The sequence below is a fragment of the Arachis ipaensis genome, chromosome B6 (genome assembly GCF_059453495.1).
Source record: "Arachis ipaensis isolate K30076 ecotype BB chromosome B6, ASM5945349v1, whole genome shotgun sequence".
In the NCBI taxonomy this organism is placed as follows: Eukaryota; Viridiplantae; Streptophyta; class Magnoliopsida; order Fabales; family Fabaceae; genus Arachis; species Arachis ipaensis.
In genome coordinates, this window is record NC_142441.1 from 93,608,365 (window position 1) to 93,627,826 (window position 19,462).

A 19,462-nucleotide genomic window follows, 5' to 3' on the forward strand; every position below is an offset into this window, starting at 1 on the left:
GCTTGCATTCCATGCAGACTCTGAGAGATCATATTGACTTGCTGAGTCAATATTTTATTCTGAGCCAATATGGCATTCAGAGTATCAACTTCAAGAACTCCCTTCTTCATAGGCGTCCCATTACTCACAGGATTCCTTTCAGAAGTGTACATGAACTGGTTATTAGCAACCATGTTAATGAGTTCTTGAGCTTCTGCAGGCGTTTTCTTTAGGTGAATGGATCCACCTGCAGAGGTGTCCAGTGACATCTTTGATAGCTCAGATAAACCATCATAGAATATATCCAGGATGGTCCATTCTGAAAGCATGTCAGAAGGACACTTTTTGGTCAACTGTTTGTATCTTTCCCAAGCTTCATAGAGAGATTCACCTTCTTTCTGTCTGAAGGTTTGAACATCAGCTCTAAGCTTGCTTAGCTTTTGAGGAGGAAAGTACTTGGCTAAGAAAGCCGTGACCAGCTTATCCCAAGAGTTCAGGCTGTCTTTGGGTTGAGAATCCAACCATAATCTAGCTCTGTCTCTTACAGCAAAAGGGAAAAGCATGAGCCTGTAGACTTCAGGATCTACTCCATTAGTCTTAACAGTATCACATATCTGCAAGAATTCAGTTAAGATCTGAAAAGGATCTTCAGATGGAAGTCCATGAAACTTGCAGTTCTGCTGCATCAGAGAAACTAATTGAGGTTTCAGCTCAAAGTTGTTTGCTCCAATGGTAGGAATAGAGATGCTTCTTCCATGTAAATTGGAATTAGGTGCAGTAAAGTCACCAAGCATCTTCCTTATATTATTATTATTTTCGGCTGCCATCTCCTCTTCCTGTTCAAAAATTTCTGAAAGGTTTTCTCTGGATTGTTGTATTTTAGCTTCTCTTAATTTTCTCTTCAGAGTCCTTTCAGGTTCTGGATCTGCTTCCACAAGAATGTTCTTATCCTTGCTCCTGCTCATATGACAAGGAAGAATGGACAGGAAAATGATAATAATAATAGAGATCCTTTATACCACAGTATAGGGATCCCTTTGTGAGTGGAAGAAAAGAGGGGGAGACAAAGCACGTGATGTAAAAGAAGAAATGCAACTGTGCGAATGAAAGAGATGTGAGATGAGATGTTAGGATATGAATGAATAAATAGAATGAGATGGGGGAGGAATAATTTTCGAAAATTATTTTGAAAAAGGGTTAGTGATTTTTGAAAATTGGTTTTTGAAAATTGTTAGTATTTTTTTTTCGAAATTTTTTTTTAAATAAAAATAAAAATAAAAATAATTAGTAAATAAAAAAGAAATTTTTGAAAAAAGGGGGAGGTATTTTCGAAAATTAGAAAGGGAGAATTAGGTAGGTGGTTTTGAAAAAGTTAAGAAGAAAACAAAAAGTTAGTTAGTTAGTTGAAACAATTTTTGAAAAGATAAGAAGTTAGGAAGTTAGAAAAGATATTTTGAAAAGATATTTTTGAAAAAGATAAGATAAGAAGATATTTTTGAAAAGATATGATTGAGATTAGTTTTTGAAAACGATTTGATTTTTAAAATCTCAATTAATGACTTGATTCATAAAAAATCACATGATATGATTCTAGAACTTAAAGTTTGAATCTTTCTTAACAAGCAAGTAACAAACTTCAAATTTTTTAATCAAAACATTAATTGATTAGTTGTTTTCGAAAATTTGATTTAAAAATAAGAAAAAGATTTTTGAAAAATATTTTTGGAATTTTCGAAAATAACTAAGAATTTTGAAAAAGATTTGATTTTTGAAAAAGATTTTGAAAAAGATAAGATTTTCAAATTGAAAATTTGATTTGACTCATGAGAAACAATTTGATTTTAAAAATTTTTGAAAAAGTCAATCCAAATTTTCGAATTTGATGAGAGAAAAAGGGAAAGATATTTTTTTTTGATTTTTTGAATTTTTATGATGAGAGAGAAAAACACTAAAAAGATGCAATGCATGAAATTTTTAGATCAAAACATGTGATGCATGCAAGAATGCTATGAATGTCAAGATGAACACCAAGAACACTATGAATGTCATGATGAACATCAAGAACATATTTTTGAAAAATTTTTAATGCAAAGAAAACATGCAAGACACCAAACTTAGAATTCTTTAATGCTTACGCACTAAGAATTCAAGAATGCATATGATAAACATGAAAAGACACAAAACAAAAAATCATCAAGATCAAACAAGAAGACTTACCAAGAACAACTTGAAGATCATGAAGAACACTATGAATGCATGATATTTTCGAAAAAATGCAAGATGCATATGCAAGTGACACCAAACTTATAATGTGACTCAAGACTCAAACAAGAAACAGAAAAATATTTTTGATTTTTATGATTTTCTAATTTTTTTTGTATTTTTTTCAAAAATTATATGAAAAAGAAAAAATAAGGATTCCAAAATTTTTAACATGAATTCCAGGAATCTTGCATTCTTAGTCTAAAGCTTCAGTCCAGGAATTAGACATGGCTCACTAGCCAGCCAAGCTTTCAATGAAAGCTCTGGTCCAAAACACTAGACATGGCCAATGGCCAGCCAAGCTTCAGCATTTAATTCAGACATGACACGCCTGACATACCCTACAGTCGTGTAAGAGCTGATGGTTGGAAGCCTCAGTCCAAAAGAATTTAGACATGGCTTTACAGCCAGCCAGGCTTCACATGCTTCATGAAACACTAGAATTCATTCTTAAAGATTTTGAATAAAATTTTTGAAAACGTTTTTATTTAATTTTTTCGAAAACATATGATAGATTTTTGAAAACATTTTTGACAAATTTTTGAAAATAAAATAAAAGGAAAATTACCTAATCTGAGCAACAAGATGAGCCGTTAGTTGTCCAAACTCGAACAATCCCCGGCAACGGCGCCAAAAACATGGTGCACGAAATTGTGATGTCCAGGCTCAAACAATCCCTGGTAATGGCTCCAAAGCTTGGTGCTTTGAGCTTAATTCATAATTGTCACAACTTCGATACAACTAACCAGCAAGTGCACTGGGTCGTCCAAGTAATACCTTACGTGAGTAAGGGTCGAATCCCATGGAGATTGTTGGTATGAAGCAAGCTATGGTCACCTTGCAAATCTCAGTCAGGCGGATTTAAACATGATATTTTATTAGATTAAAATAAACAATAAAAGGGATAGAGATACTTATGTAATTCATTGGTAGGAATTTCAGATAAGCGAATGGAGATCCTTTTCGTTCCTCTGAACCTTCTGCTTTCCTGCTATCTTCATCCAATCAGTCTTACTCCTTTCCATGGCTGGCTTTATGTGATACATCACCACTGTCAACGGCTACTTTCGGTCATCTCACGGGAAAATGATCCAATGCCCTGTCACGGCACGGCTAATCGTCTGGAGGCATCACCCTTGCCAATGGCTTCATCTTATCCTCTCAGTGAATAATATGCTCATGCACCCTGTCACGGCACGGCTATTCATCTGTCGGTTCTCGATCATGCTGGAATAGGATTTACTATCCTTTTGCGTCTGTCACTAACGCCCTGCAATCGCGAGTTAGGAGCTCGTCACAGTCATTCAATCATTGAATCCTACTCGGAATACCACAGACAAGGTTTAGACCTTTCGGATTCTCTTGAATACCGCCATCATTCTAGCTTACGCCACGAAGATTCGGGTTAGGAGATCTAAGAGATACTCATTCTAGCTTAATTCATGTAGAACAGAAGTGTTTGTCAGGCACGCGTTCATAAGGGAGAAGGATGATGATCGTCACACATAATCATCACCTTCATCACGTTCTTGGATGCGAATGGATATCTTAGAAGAGAAATAAGAAGAATTGAATAGAAAACAGTAGTACTTTGCATTAATCTTTGAGGAACAGCAGAGCTCCACACCTTAATCTATGGAGTGTAGAAACTCTACCGTTGAAAATACATAAGTGAAGGTCCAGGCATGGCCGAGATGGCCAGCCCCCTTTTACGTGATCAATAGATCAAAGGCTGATCAAAAGATGCCTAATACAATAGTAATAGGTCCTATTTATAATAAACTAGCTACTAGGGTTTACATGAGTAAGTATTTGATGTATAAATCCACTTCCGGGGCCCACTTGGTGTGTGTTTGGGCTGAGCTTAAGTGTAGCACGTGCAGAGGCCATTTGTGGAGTTGAACGCCAAGTTCTGTGCCAGTTTGGGCGTTCAACTCTGGTTTTGGATCCTTTTCTGGCGCTGGACGCCAGATTTGGGCAGAAGGCTGGTGTTGAACGCCAGTTTACGTCGTTAATTCTTGACCAAAGTATGGACTATTATATATTGCTGGAAAGCCCTGGATGTCTACTTTCCAACGCAATTGGAAGCGCGCCATTTCGACTTCTGTAGCTCCAGAAAATCCACTTTGAGTGCAGAGAGGTCAGAATCCAACAACATCAGCAGTCCTTTTTCAACCTCTGAATCTGATTTCTGCTCAAGTCCCTCAATTTCAGCCAGAAAATACCTGAAATCATAGAAAAACACACAAACTCATAGTAAAGTCCAGAAATGTGAATTTAACATAAAAACTAAGGAAAACATCCCTAAAAGTAACTAGATCCTACTAAAAACATACTAAAAATAATGCCAAAAAGCGTATAAATTATCCGCTCATCAGATAGCTAGGATAGTACTTCTAATTCTCATACCTTGCCAAGAGCTTTCTTAGCTATTAGTTTTCTTTCTTGCAATTTACTTTTCTTGTTCCTTATTCAAAATCCCAAAAAGATACTTTTTCATAACCAATAATAACTACACCTCCCTGTAATTCCTTGAGAGATGACCCAAGGTTTAAATACTTCGGTTATTATTTTTAGGGGTTTGTTACTTGTGACAACCAAATTTTTGTATGAAAGGATTATTGATGGTTCAGAAACTGTACTTGCAATGGGAATTCGATTATTTTTGTGAAATTCTCTACTAGCAAAAATCCGTTCATCAAGCAGCGTAGTCAGTATAAACAATAACCTTGGAACCAATTAAGTAGGATCTAAATTTATCAATTTCATAAACTATAGCCAGTAATTCTTTCTCTATAGTAGTGTAATTCTTTACGCGTTAGTTAACTCACGACTAGCATAGTAAATGACTTGCATAAGCTTGTCTTGCCTCTGCCCCCAAGACAGCCCCTATAGCATAATCACTCGCATCACACATTAGCTCAATTGGTAAATCCCAATTAGGAGGGGCTATGATGGGTGCAGAAACAAGCCTTGCTTTCAGAGTTTCAAAGGCATGCAAACAATCATTATTAAAAACAAAAGGACACTACAAGAAAAATACCCATTCAGTCACACTTTTTTTAAGCTACATTTGAAAAGCGTAGCCTATTCCATGAATAGGCTACGCTTTTCTCCGTGTTGCCTTTTTATAAGATAAAAGGATACACAATTGTGGCATCATTTAAAAAGTGTAGCCTTAGGTATTATAGAAATCACTTATAAAGCATAGCTATAGATTGATATCTATAGGTTCACTTTTCGTATCAAAGAGGACGCTTTTAGAGTGTAGCCTATATGTTAAGTTTTGAGTGCACTTTTAAAGGGTTTTCTAATATATTCATGTATACTTAATGAATTTTGTTTTTTCTTTTCAGAAACCCTCCTCCTTCAGAAACCCATGCCTTGCTCCCTCTCTTTAAGAAAGCTTTATTCCACCACCACTCACCTTCGCTAACCACCACTCATCGTCGCCCTTCTCCTTCGGATTCACCTTTGCTCACCCCCACTCACCGTTGCCCTTCTCCTTCGTCTTCTCACCTTCGCTCACCACTCACCGAGACATTGAATTTCTTCTCTCTCAAAGAAAAACCCTAGCCACTGCTCTCTTCTTCAAGCTATGTCGCCGCCGTCGAATCTGGTCCAGCTGCCATCCCACTCCCACTGCTCCAGCGCCGTCGCAGCTCGTCTTTATCGTCGCGTTACGCCGCCTCTGTTCCACGGCCATTGTCTGTTCCAATTCCATCACCTGTGCTCCACTGCTCCCTCTCCCTTAACTCGGTTTGAGTTCTGGCCCTTCTCTGTCTGTCTCTATCTGTCTCCCTCATGAATTCACAGACAGTAGAGAGAGGGCAAGGAACAAAGGAATAGCCAAAGCACCAGGGAGCAAAAATAGGAGCGTTCTTCAAGTTTTTGGCTCTTCATCAACCATAGCACCAAGAGAAAGAGAATGATGGCCAAGGAGGGAGCTGACTGAAGCTTAAGAGGGAGCTACGTTCTACTCACCCAACTGTTTTTCGAGTTTCTTTGCTAGGTGAGGACAGCGACTTCATCTTCTTTCTTTTCTCCTCTAATTCAAAATTCTGATAATTCTCTTGCTCCATTTTTTTCAGTTTATTCAATTTCTGTTAACACAACTACCACCACAAGCATAGAGAGGTGAGTGATTTTCTCTCCTCTGTGTTTAATTTGGTCGAATGGCCTTGTGAAATGTAACCAAAATTCTGGTTCTTGGCATGGTTAAGGTTTGGGCTCAAGAGAAAAACAGGGACAAGTCTTGTGTATTTGATCAACAAAGAGGTAAGGTTTAGAATAGTTAGATATTGATTTTAGCTGTATTTGGTGATTAAATGGCAGAAATATTTCCATTGAGTATGCTTATTCTCAAATAAGTTAGGCTACATAATGTATTTATTGACCAGTCAACTGCTTGATTCTTGGATCTATATGTGAATGATTATTGCTTTCTTAATCAGCACAGTTTATTTTGTAGTGGTAAATGGTAATGTTCTAATAAACAAAAATCAATTACTAATGGGGACTATTATTCATTTGTCTAGAGTAATTTACTGATTTCATGTTAATTATTTTTGTTGCATGTGGATTATATATGCTGCAGTATTTTCGTGGCTCATTGCAATTTGTCAACTATTGTAATAAACAATTAGATTGGAAGATTGCGCATCATTAGAATTCCTAGTTTTAAATAAAGGAAGGCATTTAGTTACACAATGAGAAATTACATACTAAATGTGGTGTCCCTTGATGATCCGTTTTAGTCATTTCAGGATACTTTCTTGAGCTAATTCATTCTAAATGTGGTGGTTAGAGCAGTCTTTTTAACATGGTATTTTTAAATTCAAAATTTCTGCTATCTTCATCCAATCAGTCTTACTCCTTTCCATGGCTGGCTTTATGTGATACATCACCACTGTCAATGGCTACTTTCGGTCATCTCTCGGGAAAATGATCCAATGCCCTGTCACGGCACGGCTAATCGTCTGGAGGCATCACCCTTGTCAATGGCTTCATCTTATCCTCTCAGTGAAAATGGTCAACGCACCCTGTCACGGCACGGCTATTCATCTGTCGGTTCTCGATCATGCTGGAATAGGATTTACTATCCTTTTGCGTCTGTCACTAACGCCCTGCAATCGCGAGTTAGGAGCTCATCACAGTCATTCATTCATTGAATCCTACTCGGAATACCACAGACAAGGTTTAGACTTTCCGGATTCTCTTGAATGACGCCATCATTCTAGCTTACACCACGAAGATTCTGGTTAGGAGATCTAAGAGATACTCATTCAGTCGAAGGTAGAACGGAAGTGGTTGTCAGGCACGCGTTCATAGGGAATGATGAGGATTGTCACGTTCATCACATTGATATTGAAGTACAAATGAATATCTTAGAAGCGAAATAAGATGAATTGAATAGAAAACAGTAGTACTTTGCATTAATCTTTGAGGAACAGCAGAGCTCCACACCTTAATCTATGGAGTGTAGAAACTCTACCGTTGAAAATACATAAGTGAATGGTCCAGGCATGGCCGAATGGCCAGCCCCTCTGATCTAAGAACCAGGCGTCCAAAGATGGTCAAAAAGACTAGTAAAAGGTCCTATTTATAATAAACTAGCTACTAGGGTTTACAGAAGTAAGTAATTGATGCATAAATCCACTTCCGGGGCCCACTTGGTGTGTGCTTGGGCTGAGCTTTGAGTGTTGCACGTGTAGAGGTCCTCCTTGGAGTTGAACGCCAGCTTTTGTGCCAGTTTGGGCGTTCAACTCTGGTTTTGGCTCCTTTTCTGGCGCTGGACGCCAGATTTGGGCAGAAAGCTGGCGTTGAACGCCAGTTTACGTAGTCTATTCTTGGCAAAAGTATGAACTATTATATATTTCTGGAAAGCCCTGGATGTCTACTTTCCAACGCAATTGGAAGCGCGCCATTTCGAGTTCTGTAGCTCCAGAAAATCCACTTTGAGTCCAGGGAAGTCAGAATCCAACAGCATCAGCAGTCCTTCTTCAACCTCTGAATCTGATTTCTGCTCAAGTCCCTCAATTTCAGCCAGAAAATACCTGAAATCACAGAAAAATACACAAACTCATAGTAAAGTCCAGAAATGTGAATTTAACATAAAAACTAATGAAAACATCCCTAAAAGTAACTAGATCCTACTAAAAACATACTAAAAACAATGTCAAAAAGCGTATAAATTATCCGCTCATCACAACACCAAACTTAAATTGTTGCTTGTCCCCAAGCAACTAAAAATCAAATAGGATAAAAAGAAGAGAATATACTATAAATTCCAAACTATCAATGAAACATAGCTTCAATCATATGAGCGGGACTTATAGCTTTTTGCCTCTTGAATAGTTTTGGCATCTCACTCTATCCATTGAGGTTCAGAATGATTGGCATCTATAGGAACTCAGAGTTCAGATAGTGTTATTGACTCTCCTAGTTCAGTATGATGATTCATGAACACAGCTATTTTATGAGTCTTGGCCGTGGCCCTAAGCACTTTGTTTTCCAGTATTACCACCGGATACATAAATGCCACAGACACATAATTGGGTGAACCTTTTCAGATTGTGACTCAGCTTTGCTAAAGTCCCCAATTAGAGGTGTCCAGGGTTCTTAAGCACACTCTTTTTTTGCTTTGGACCTTGACTTTAACCGCTCAGTCTCAAGTTTTCACTTGACACCTACACGCCACAAGCACATGGTTAGGGACAGCTTGGTTTAGCCGCTTAGACCAGGATTTTATTCCTTTAGACCCTCCTATCCACTGATGCTCAAAGCCTTGGGATCCTTTTTATTTGCCCTTGCCTTTTGGTTTTAAGGGTTATTGGCTTTTTGCTCTTGCCTCTTGGTTTTAAGAGCTTTGGCTTTTTCTGCTTGCTTTTTCTTTTTTTTTTTCTATATTTTTTTTTTGCCTTTTTTTTGTCTACAAGCTTTGTTCTTTGCTGCTTTTTCTTGCTTCAAGAATCATTTTTATGATTTTTCAGATTATCAAATAACATGTCTCCTAGTCATCATTCTTTTAAGAGCCAACATATTTAACATTCTTAAACAACAACTTCAAAAGACATATGCACTGTTCAAGCATTCATTCAGAAAACAAGAAGCATTGTCACCACATCAATATAATTAAGCTAAGTTCAAGGATAAATTCAAAACTCGTGTACTTCTTGTTCTTTTGAATTAAAACATTTTTCATTTAAGAGAGGTGATGGATTCATAGGACAGTTATAACTTTAAGACAAAGTTACTAACTACTAATGATCATGTAATGAAGACACAAACACAGATAAGCACATAACATAGAAACGAAAAACAGAAGAAATAAGAGCAAGGAATGAATCCACCTTAGTGATGGTGGCATTTCCTTCTTGAGGAACCAATGATGTCCTTGAGCTCTTCTATGTCTCTTCCTTGTCTTTGTTGCTCCTCCCCCATTGCTTTTTGATCTTCTCTTATTTCATGAAGCATGATGGAGTGCTCTTGATGTTCCACCCTTAGTTGTCCCTTATTGGAACTCAATTCTCCTAGGGAGGTGTTAATTTGCTCCCAATAGTTTTGTGGAGGAAAGTGCATTTGAGGCATCTCCGGGATCTCATGGTGATGAGCCTCATACGCCTCTTGAGCTCCATGAGTGGGCTCTCTTACTTGCTCCATCTTTTTCTTAGTGATGGGCTTGTCCTCTTTGATGAGGATATCTCCCTCTATGTTAATCCCAGCCGAATTGCATAGGTGGCAAATGAGGTGAGGAAAGGCTAACCTTGCCATGGTGGAGGACTTGTCAGCCACCTTGTAGAGTTCTTGAGGTATAATCTCATGAACTTCCACCTCTTCTCCAATCATGATGCTATGGATCATGATGGCCCGGTCTATAGTAACTTCAGACCGGTTGCTAGTGGGAATGATTGAGCATTGAATGAACTCCAACCACCCTCTAGCTACAGGCTTGAGGTCCAATCTTCTTAGTTGAACCGGCTTGCCTTTGGAGTCAATCTTCCATTGAGCTCCTTCTACACATATGTCCATAAGGACTTGCTCCAACCTTTGATTAAAGTTGACCCTTCTAGTGTAGGGGCGTTCATCTCCTTGCATCATGGGCAAGTTAAACGCCAACCTCACATTCTCCGGACTAAAATCTAAGTATTTCCCCCGAACCATTGTAACATAGTTCTTTGGATCCGGGTTCTTACTTTGATCATGGTTCTTGGTGATCCATGTATTGGCATAGAACTCTTGAACCATTAGGATGCCGACTTGTTGGATGGGATTTGTTAGAACTTCCCAACCTCTTCTTTGAATTTCATGTCGGATCTCCGGATACTTGATGATGTTTTTGTGGAAAAACGAATTTCCAAAACACCTAAAACTAACCGGCAAGTGTACCGGGTCGCATCAAGTAATAAAACTCACGGGAGTGAGGTCGATCCCACAGGGATTGATGGATCAAGCAACTTTAGTGGGTGATTAGTTTAGTCAAGCTAACATTGAAGTGAGATTGGGTGAAACTTAAAGCAACAGAATGTAAATAACAAGGAATTATAAAGTGCAGAAAGTAAATTGCATTGAAACTTAAATTGCAAGAAAAGTAAATTGGCAAAATCTTAAATGACAAGAAAAGTAAATTGCATCAAATGTAAAGGGAATTGGGTGCAGAGAAATTAAAGAAAGCAAACAAGGAAGTGTAAATAGCAATCAAACAGAGAAGTAAAAGATGTAGCAGGTTCAACAGATTTGGAAAATCACTTGAAAAATCAAAACAGAAAGCAACTTGGCTCAATTGCAAAATCTGAATGAGAGGTTGAAGATCTCAGGGGTTGGATGAGACTAGAGACTAAGTCTAGATCTCAATTCCTTCCTTGATCCAACAGAGAATAATTGCAGAAGAAAATAGAGAGGAAAGCAGTAAAGAGAGTTTTGATTCAAATCACAATTCCTTCAAATTATGCAGCAAGTAAACATAGAGAAATCTCAGAGAGAGAATGAAACATAACACCTTCAATTCTCCACCCAAGAATTAAAAACAAAGAAAAGAAAACTAAAGAGAGAGAGCTCTGTATTCCTAATGCTCCCTAGTGGAGCTCGCCTCCTGGTAAAATGAAACAGATACCTATTTATAGGCATTTTTACAAAATGAAAATGAAATTCAAAACAAATTACAATGAAATTTCTATTCTAACTATCTCTTGTGCCTTTGAGTGGTGTCAATTGGGCCCTTGCTCTTGATGGAATTGGGTTGATAGAGGCCTTGGTTGATTGCTCTTGGAGTTGGAGAGAGAACCAATGTGAACCGGGTTGTGAATCTTAAAAGCTTAAGTAAAAGTTTGAGTAAAATTTTGAGGCAAACTTTTACTCAAACCTTTTACACCAGCTGCCCCATTCTTGCTGATACCAACGTTTGAGCCAAAGTTTGGGGTCAAACTTTTGCTCAAACGTTGGCGCCCTAGTGCAAATATGTGGCGCTACTTTGTCCTCTTGTCAATGTTGTCAATTTTATGCCCACTATAGACTATTATATATGGTTGGAAAGCTCTGCATGTCAGCTTTCTATCCCAATTGGAATCACCTCAATTGGACATCTACAACTCAAGTTATGCTCCTTTGAAGAGGACAAGGTCGCTGGCTTTGGTGCCCAACGTTTGAGGTAAAGTTTGCCTCAAACGTGGTCGAAAACGCCAGTTTTGGAGGCTCAAACGTATTGTCCACCTCATACTATTATATATTGTTGGAAATCCCTGGATGTCTACTTTCAAATGCCGTTGGGAGCACATCATTTGGAGCTCTACAGCTCGAGTTATACTCCGTCGAAGGTGCAGAGGTCAGTTGGCCTCACTGCAGGTTGCCACCATGTTCGTTTATGCTCATTGCAGGGCAGTTTTCTCCCTCAATTTTAGTGTCCACCATGCAGTGCCATATATGATTGGAAAGCTCTAGATTCCTACTTTCCATTGCTTTTTGAATCACCTCATTTGGAGCTCTGTAGCTCAAGTTATTTATGTTGGAAGTATACCCCTTGTATGCCTTGTGGCGCCAACGTTTGCCAAAAAGCTTGAGGCAAACGTTGGCGCAAGCTTTTTCTCCCCTGGGTGTGTTGGTGTGGCGCCAACGTTTGCCAAAAAGTTTGAGGCAAACGTTGGCGCAAACTTTTGCTCTCCAGGGTGTTGATTTGTGATGCCAAAAGTTTGCCAAAAAGTTTGCACAAAAGTTTGAGGCAAACTTTTGCTCCAGCTTTTTGCCCAAAAGTTTGCAAAAAGTTTGAGGCAAACTTTTGTTCCAGCTTTTTGCTCCCTTGTTCATTTTCACTTATTCCAAAAGTTTAAGCTAAAGTTTGAGGCAAACTTTTGCTCAAACTTTTTGTCCTCTCTTCCTCCTAGCCATTCCTCCTTGCTTCAACCTTTCTCCAAGCTTTCTTCACCTATCATTAATCAACCAAACACATCAAAGCTATGCTCAAAATCATGAGATATTCATTCTTTCATAATATGTGACAATTATAGCATAAAACCTCATGAAATTGCATTAATTCATCTATGGTTGATTAAATCAAAGGAAACATGAAAATCTACCCAATTGGCTTGCTTATGGCTCAAGAAAGTGCATAAAACCTATTGAAAACAAATGAAAAAGCATAGAAAAACATGACATGGTGACATGTCATCACAACACCAAACTTAAACCTTGCTTGTCCCCAAGCAAGAAAAGAATCATGCAATAAAGATTGACAATCCAAGGCAAGAAGAATAGCAACTCAATGTTCATGGTAAGCTAGTTTTCTAAGCATGCTACAATCACAAAAGAAATGTAAATGATTGATGCTTCCATCTAGCTCAATTTATGAAATCTTTTTCTTATATTTCTTCCTTGAAACAAGCTTTTGATTTTCTTATTAGCTTCTCCTTTTGGGTGCTTTGCCCCATTTGTTGATAACAAAGCTACGACTTCTAAATGCTTTGTTTTCAAGTATTACCACTTGATACATAAGCACCACAAGCATTTGATTAGAGGACTTCATTAGGCTCATTTTTCTTTTCTTTTCTTGACTCTCTAATCATTGATGCTCAGAGCCTTGAGCTTTGAGGGAGTGCTTTTGCACTTTGAGCCTAACCTTGACTTCTAAGTGTTTTGTTTTCAAGCATTTGGCTTGATACATAAACACCACAAGTACTTAACAAATAAATTGCCATTGGTACTCAGAGCCTTCAGCTTTCTCATTCTTTCCCTTTTACTTTTCTTGCTTTAATTGTATTTGCTTCTTCAAGGTTTTCATGATTTTCAAAAGATTTCACAAAATGTACTAGATGAAAACTTCAATTAAATAAAATCCAATGCAATTGAGCAACAATTAATCATACTAGCTTTCCAATACTTGTATGCACATGCTAAACTCTTCTTTAATTCCTTGTTTGTTTATGATCATGATGCTTTACTGCTTTTGAATTCACAAAACTCAAGTTGGTAATCATAATGGCACAGCACCATGTTGCAATTTAGAAATCAAACTATGCCTTTTCATACACACATGCATACAGAGAAGGTAAAGACAATCATGCAGTTTATAGTGCTTGAAACAAATGAGGAAAAAAAAGAACTCTACAACCTTGTAGTTCATCTTCATTATTGTTGTCCTTTTTCCTCTATTCTTCCTCCTTCCCTTGCCAAACTCAGAATACTTGCTCATCCTCAAGCAACAATTAGAACAATGGCTATGTGGCTAAGATGTATCATGAATGTCTTACACAATGAAATGTTGGTAGCACATGTGTTTTAAGCAAGCAAAATTAAAGATAATAATCAAGGCACAAGAGATAGAGACATTGTGATTGCAAACTTAAGAAGGTGAGCACAATACATTGCATAAAAGATAAGTGGCACACCAAACTTAGTGTGACACTTTCACTTGGAATCAATGCAAGTATCCAGTAAAGATTTGAAGCAATTTGTGTTGCATAGCAACACCAAACTTAGAATGCAATCCTATGTCCATTTATTTGAATTAAAACTAAGCAAGTGAAACTGTTATTTGTTAAGTACAATCACCAAGCCAAGAATATGTCATGAATAAAACTCTCTCGGTAATGTATTAACAAACACAGTGAATAAGTAAACTAAAATGAAAGCATTAAAAACAAAGAATTAACTAAAGTAAACAGAATAACAAAATATCAAACCAAAAGAAAATTAACACTGCAAAGACATTATGGTTATGCAGACAAGTGGTGTTGCTGAATGATTTGCATAGAAAAATAGGTGGCACACCAAACTTAGAATCTTGGTGTGTCACTTTCATTTTTGATTTGATGCAATCATCCAAAAAGATTGAAAACAATTTGTTGCAAGGCAACACCAAAGTTAGAATGTAACCATATGCCAATTTATTGAATTTGAACAAAGCAAGGAGAAAAAATGTACCTACTGTCTACCTGTTCTTTACTTTCTTCCTCTTCTTCCAATTTGTTAAGAGAAATGACTTCAAAGGAGGAGAAGATTCAGCTATTACCCCCTGTCTTGGTCTCTCCTCAGCAAGCTTTCTTTTGTACATGGCTTGATTGAGCTTGCTTGCTATTAGTCCAGGGGTTGGATTGCTTGTGGTTGACCTCCTCTTGAATGTTGTCCTTGGTAGTTTGGTCACAATCCTCTTCTTGGTGCTTTTGTTAATTGCCTTCACTTCTTTGAATCCAATTCTTGGTGGTTGTGTGATTGTTGGAGTTTTCTTTTCATCAAGAGTCTCTTGTATTGGTGGTTCCATGAACTCCTCCTTTATGTACTTCTCTGCCTCACTTGAGTTTGGAATGACTTCTTCACTTTCTTGCTCCTCCACTTCCTCTTTTACACTCAACATTTGTTTTAATAGCTCTTTTATGGAGGAGGTTTGTTGATCTTCCCAAGCTTTCTTCATCTCCTCTTCATACCTTTCAATCATGGATTCAAGTGTTGAGGCGTTTTGGTCCAGGGAAATTTGTGAGAGTTGTGATTCTTCATGTTCCTTTGTCATCTCAAGTGTAGTTTCATTTTTAACCACCTCATTCTTCATTAAAAATTCACTTGACTCAGTAGCCTCTTCCTCTTGTTTTTCCTCCTTCTTCATTGCACTTTCACTTGACATAAGGACCTTTTGTTCTTGTTTTTCCACTTCCTCTCCCACAGATTGATTTTTACTGTTTGATGGTTCTAAGTGTTTCCTTATGTTCTCCAGGTGCTCATTCGCCCTCTGACGGATGATTTCTTCCCTTTTCCAGGCTTTCATTGCCTCCTCCTCATTTTTTTTGAACATGGACTCAAGCTCTGAAAGCCTTGAGTGGTTCATGGAAGTTTGTGTGGGTGGTGAGTTTTGAAAGGGACTTTCGGTTGAAGTATGGTCAAGTGATGATATCTTTGGATGAATATCATATGGAGCACTAGAATTCCCTTCCCAGCCACCATTAGAATCATGACTTGCATCATTTTGTAGTGGAGGGAAATATCCCATATGATTTTCTTTCTCTTCTTGTGGTTCTGAAGCATAGCTCCATGAATTGGAGTGCCCAGAATTTGATGTTTCTTGGTGATATTCCCAACCACCATTAGAGATTGGTGATGGTGGGTGATATCCCATAAAATTTTGTTTGACCATAAGATGAGTTGAACTCCATTTGTATTTTGTAAACATCAATGAAATTTGAAATTCATGTCATAGAGAAAGAATTTCTTAGTGAGGCAATAACTCAAACACCTTGGTTTCAATTTAAAACAGAAAACAAAAATAAAGAAAATGCTTGATCAAGACTTCTCACCCACTTAATCATTGTCAATCTAATCAATCCCCGGCAACGGCGCCAAAAACTTGATGATGTTTTTGTGGAAAAACGAATTTCCAAAACACCTAAAACTAACCGGCAAGTGTACCGGGTCGCATCAAGTAATAAAACTCACGGGAGTGAGGTCAATCCCACAGGGATTGATGGATCAAGCAACTTTAGTGGGTGATTAGTTTAGTCAAGCTAACATTGAAGTGAGATTGGGTGAAACTTAAAGCAACAGAATGTAAATAACAAGGAATTATAAAGTGCAGAAAGTAAATTGCATTGAAACTTAAATTGCAAGAAAAGTAAATTGGCAAAATCTTAAATGACAAGAAAAGTAAATTGCATCAAATGTAAAGGGAATTGGGTGCAGAGAAATTAAAGAAAGCAAACAAGGAAGTGTAAATAGCAATCAAACAGAGAAGTAAAAGATGTAGCAGGTTCAACATATTTGGAAAATCACTTGAAAAATCAAAACAGAAAGCAACTAGGCTCAATTGCAAAATCTGAATGAGAGGTTGAAGATCTCAGGGGTTGGATGAGACTAGAGACCAAGTCTAGATCTCAATTCCTTCCTTGATCCAACAGAGAATAATTGCAGAAAAAAATAGAGAGGAAAGCAGTAAAGAGAGTTTTGATTCAAATCACAATTCCTTCAAATTATGCAGCAAGTAAACAGAGAGAAATCTCAGAGGGAGAATGAAACAGAACACCTTCAATTCTCCACCCAAGAATTAAAAACAAAGAAAAGAAAACTAAAGAGAGAGAGCTCTGTATTCCTAATGCTCCCTAGTGGAGCTCGCCTCCTGGTAAAATGAAACAGATACCTATTTATAGGCATTTTTACAAAATAAAAATGAAATTCAAAACAAATTATAATGAAATTTCTATTCTAACTATCTCTTGTGCCTTTGAATGGTGTCAATTAGGCCCTTGCTCTTGATGGAATTGGGTTGATAGAGGCCTTGGTTGATTGCTCTTGGAGTTGGAGTGAAAACCAATGTGAACCGGGTTGTGAATCTTAAAAGCTTGAGTAAAAGTTTGAGTAAAAGTTTGAGGCAAACTTTTACTCAAACTTTTTACATCAGCTGCCCCAATCTTGCTGATACCAACGTTTGAGCCAAAGTTTGGGGTCAAACTTTTGCTCAAACATTGGCCCCCTAGTGCATATATGTGGCGCTACTTTGTCCTCTTGTCAATGTTGTCACTTTTTTGCCCACTATAGACTATTATATATGATTAGAAAGCTCTGAATGTCATCTTTCTAACCCAATTGGAATCACCTCAATTGGACATCTACAACTCAAGTTATGCTCCTTTGAAGAGGACAGGGTCGCTGGCTTTGGTGCCCAACGTTTGAGGTAAAGTTTGCCTCAAACGTGGTCGAAAACGCCAGTTTTGGAGGCTCAAACGTATTGTCCACCCCATACTATTATATATTGTTGGAAAGCCCTAGATGTCTACTTTCCAATGCCATTGGGAGCACATCATTTGGAGCTCTACAGCTCGAGTTATACTCCGTCGAAGGTGCAGAGGTCAGTTGGCCTCACTGCAGGTTGCCACCATGTTCATTTATGCTCATTGCGGGGCAGTTTTCTCCCTCAATTTTAGTGTCCACCATGTAGTGCCATATATGCTTGGAAAGCTCTGGATTCCTACTTTCCATTGCTTTTTGAATCACCTCATTTGGAGCTCTGTAGCTCAAGTTATTCTTGTTGGAAGTATACCCCTTGTATGCCTTGTGGCGCCAACGTTTGCCAAAAAGCTTGAGGCAAACGTTGGCGCAAGCTTTTTCTCCCCTGGGTATGTTGGTGTGGCGCCAACGTTTGCCAAAAAGTTTGAGGCAAACGTTGGCGCAAACTTTTGCTCTCCAGGGTGTTGATTTGTGATGCCAAAAGTTTGCCAAAAAGTTTGAGGCAAACTTTTGCTCCAGCTTTTTGCCCAAAAGTTTGCACAAAAGTTTGAGGCAAACTTTTGGTCCAGCTTTTTGCTCCCTGGTTCATTTTCACTTATTCCAAAAGTTTGAGCTAAAGTTTGAGGCAAACTTTTGCTCAAACTTTTTGTCCTCTCTTCCTCCTAGCCATTCCTCCTTGCTTCAACCTTTCTCCAAGCTTTCTTCACCTATCATTAATCAACCAAACATATCAAAGCTATGCTCAAAATCATGAGATATTCATTCTTTCATAATATGTGACAATTATAGCATAAAACCTCATGAAATTGCATTAATTCATCTATGGTTGATTAAATCAAAGGAAACATGAAAATCTACCCAATTGGCTTGCTTATGGCTCAAGAAAGTGCATAAAACCTATTGAAAACAAATGAAAAAGCATAGAAAAACATGACATGGTGACATGTCATCAATACTCATTTCTTTTGAGTTTGAAAGGGACCTCGGGGATCACCTTCTTCTTGGCCACAACATCATAGAAGTGGTTTTGATGGACTTTGGAGATGAACCTTTCCATCTCCCATGACTCGGATGTGGAAGCTTTTATCTTCCCTTTCCCCTTTCTAGAGGATTCTCCGGTCTTAGGTGCCATCAATGGTAATGGAAAAACAAAAAGCTTATGCTTTTACCACACCAAACTTAGAATTTTGCTCGCCCTCGAGCAATAAATGAAAGAATAGATGAAGAAGAAGAAGAAATGGAGGAGAGGGAGAGTGGGGAGTGTTTCAGCCAAGAAGGGTGTAGAGGGGTGTGTTGTGTGAATTTGATGAAGAATAGAGGGCTTTATATAGGGAAGGGGGGGGGAAAGGTTTCGGCCATATGGCTGGGTTTGGGTGGGAAATTGGTTTTGAATTTTTAAAGTAGGTGGAGTTTTTGAGGTAGGTTTATGGGGAAGAGTGGATGGATGTGAGTGGTGAAGAGGTGATGGGGAAGAGAGTTTGAGGTGATTGGTGAAGGGTTTTTGGGGAAGAGTGTTTATGGGGTTGTGTGAAAGAAAGTGGTGAGAAGAAGTGAGTGGAGGTAGGTAGGGATCCTGTGGGGTCCACAGATCCTGAGAGGATCCTGTGGGGTCCACAGATCTTGAGGTGTTCAAGGATTTACATCCCTGCACCCATTAGGCATGTAAAAATGCCTTTGCACACAACTCTGGGCGTTCAGCGCCAGGTTGGTGGCCATTTTGGGCATTCAACGCCCATTTGTGTGCCATTTCTGGCGTTGAACGCCAGAACCATGCCTGTTCTGGCGTTCAGCGCCCAGAAGCTGCCCATTTTGGGCGTTCAGCGCCAGAACCATGCTCTGTTCTGCGCTGAACGCCAGACAGATGCTCCTCCAGGGTGTGATTTTTCTTCTGCTGTTTTTGATTCCGTTTTTAATTTTTATATTTATTTTGTGACTCCACATGATCATGAACCTACAAAGACATATAACTAGGAAAAATATAGTTAGATAAATAAAAATTGGGTTGCCTCCCAACAAGCGCTTCTTT

General features: G+C 38.3%; 1 non-coding gene across 1 annotated transcript; it reads left to right on the forward strand.

The window, feature by feature from the left end:
• The first annotated feature begins 302 nt into the window (after positions 1-302).
• On the forward strand, positions 303-410 carry LOC148561813 (small nucleolar RNA R71). Its single transcript, XR_015888201.1, has one exon. It is a non-coding gene; the product is annotated as a small nucleolar RNA R71 (small nucleolar RNA).
• The last annotated feature ends 19,052 nt before the right edge of the window (positions 411-19,462 follow it).